Below are 2930 nucleotides of genomic sequence, written 5' to 3'. Positions count from 1 at the left end.
ATGATGTGGCTTCAAGAGCTGGTATCTTTCCAAAAGCGAGGACTTGGTACACGTTGGGCTTTTGTTCAGTGGACTCTATGGCAGTCGTGTAATCTGCTGGTCAGCACTTCCTAGTGCTGGTTCTTTCGGAAACGTAGAGCAACAACTTTGAACTATTGTGAAAACAGGATTGTTTTTTAAGGCTATAAAAGGCATCCATCTTGTTCTTTTTGGCACAGGTTTTTTGATCATTTGTAGTCAATGCTCTGAGTCCCTGAAAATCTGAAACTATCCCGTGTAAACAACTTTATTCCACAAACACTAGCTGTGGCTTTGTTCCCTGGGCCACTTTTTACTGGAAAACTGCAGGGGACCTGGCTTCTCACTTTCCTCTTCTATAGGCAAAACATGGAAATGTCTTTTGCACTTCTAGTGCTTATTGCAGAATTAGGTGCAACATTAAGGTGCTATTTCTGTCTTAACAGAATTTGCTGAATTAGAAAAAAAAAGGCCATTTGAGGTAGTTGGAATTGCATGTGAGTGTTTTCAACCTCCAAATATTGCAACAGCGTTCCTTTTCTCTCTCTGCCACGTACAATTGCTCACTGTGTAGAATGGCAGATTACATAGATGGGCTGTAATTATGAAAATATGTAACACTATTTCTAAAATGTCACTTGCAGTTGCTTGAAACTTTGGCAAACTTGTTTTTCGCTTGTTCTTTGCAATTAAAATCTGTAAGGGGCAAAACTTACTGGAAAGCCTGGAGAAAAAGGGTGAATCAGAGTGACTGCCAGGGAATTAACTCTGTCTTGACTCTTCTGACTATTTCAGTATCTTGGGTGCCTTGTTGTAAATTTGAATTAGAAATTACTGTCAACGAGGTCAGTTTTGTTCCTGTCCCTATGGCTCAAGTGATGTGGTTAAATATTTGTGAAGCATTTCTCTAAGCTTAAAATCTCCAGCCTAATTCTTTACCAAAAAAACACCCAATTGCAGAGCTAGCAAGAAAGGTTCCTAAAATCTGAAGCTGTTTGCATGTGCATGGACACCAGCGTTTTTTCAGTATTAACTTTCTTAATCTGCCTGTACCACTTCATAGCTTCCTGCAACATCCGACCATCTTGCAAGCTCTCCCACTAGAGCATCTTTGCCCAAGGAAAAGCACTTTGAGTTAACTCATGGGGCAGAGTAAAAATGATACTGCTGCTGCCACTGCCAGCTCCTGAATACTCCCGTGGGCTTCACAGCCCTTCTTGAGCATCAAGTCATTTATGTAGACAGGGTTGATTGGCTTAAATCAGATTTAAGTCAGGAGATGGGAAGTGATAGTTTAAAGAATTGATTTAAATTTTATTCTGTAGTTTTAGGCTTATCTTCAGGAAAATAGTTTATAATTAAAACGTTTGCAGTTGCACTTAGTCAATAATTCCTAAACATGTTTCAGCCTTTTGGCTTGCTTTATGAGTATACTTACTCATTTGCTTCACTTGAGACAGTTCTAAACTTTTCTTAAAGAGTAAATAATTGATTTGGTTTATAGTTGTGTAGTTAATAAATTTCCAATTTTATCCAAAGATGCCCAAAACGAACATGATATGCATTTCTCCAGCAGGCCAGAGGATATGTAACAAACATACTTCAACTCTTGTATTTGTCATCTTGCTGTTAAAGCAGTTTGTGAGAACTGTTTCTGGTCATTCATCAGAGCTTCACGGGGAACAGCCCTCTGCCTCTGGCACCTTATCTCTGCTGAGAGAATGAAAACATGCCGTTCTTCTTTTTAACTCCCTGTTTGGAGCGATGTGGTCACTGAACTGAGATGCCTCTTGGCCCAAATGCAGAAGCTGCCCTGCACCAGCAGCACAACCCGCTGCCCCATCTGCCGCGGCAGTCACCTCTCCTGGGCTCGTAGCGGGTGCTTCGGCACGCCAGCATAAAACTTCCTCAGCATTGAAGTTAAACGCCAACCTTGGTAAAGATTGTTATAACACCAGTTTAGTTTAAATAGTTCAGTTTTAAGATGAAACAAGTGTCTGGTCAAACTGAAGAAGGAGTGGGAACCTGAGGTCTGCGCATTTGAGATGGTGTGACCCCACTGGGGCTGGGGTTGCTGCTTAGCCAACGGATTTCTGTGGGCAAGATACATTGGGCATCTTACATCTGGCTGTAAAAAATCAATTTACTCAGCTTTGCAGTCCTTTAGGTTTGGCTGCATTCATGTTCCCATGGATGAGGGCTGGGTATCGCGATGCTGGTCCTTTCCTAGAACAGGATAGAGCAATCTTGTTCCTTGCTTTGGTGGTGTTGAAGATACCATTATTGTATACACCTTGTTGGTGTCCACTTAGAGAACTACTGGTTTTACTTGGTAGTGTTTGTTTGTTCAGGTCAAGGAAGGTGTTTCTGTTGCAAAGAATGGAGCACATTGGTCTGAGAGTAAAAGGGTGCTAAAAACTGTCTGGTTTTCTTATAGTAAAGATCTAGGTGATGGGGAGGGAGCCTGCATTAAAAAAGAAAAAGAAAAAGGAAGAAGAAGAAAAAAAAAATTTTAGAGACCAGTATTCAGGCTAATTTCAGGAAAAGGTGGTTGTGCAGGTTTGGCTATGCCTCCTTCCACCTGTGAAATCACAGTGTCCATGGGTCTCTGTGCCGGTCCCTGCCCTGTTTCCTTCAGCATTCTCCATTTTGAAGCTGCCAAACTTTTGTTTGATCTTGCAGCCTTAAAGTTTCTTTAATCTCGTATTGTGCAGGAGTGTGTCTATAAATAAACCAGAGAGGCATTTTACAAGACATTGATGACCTTCTTGCAAAGGTCTTTTAAACTATAACCTGAGACAGTGGGTCACAGTGGGTGGGTGGAGCAGGATCTTTCTTTGTTCCTGTATTGAATCTTTGATGCAAGCTGAGAACAAATCTTTGTTCGTCTTTGCAGATATCAGCTACTGACC

This window comes from Tauraco erythrolophus, chromosome 3, assembly GCF_009769465.1.
Source record: "Tauraco erythrolophus isolate bTauEry1 chromosome 3, bTauEry1.pri, whole genome shotgun sequence".
Taxonomy (NCBI): domain Eukaryota; kingdom Metazoa; phylum Chordata; class Aves; order Musophagiformes; family Musophagidae; genus Tauraco; species Tauraco erythrolophus.
Note: the sequence above shows the minus strand (reverse complement) of the source record.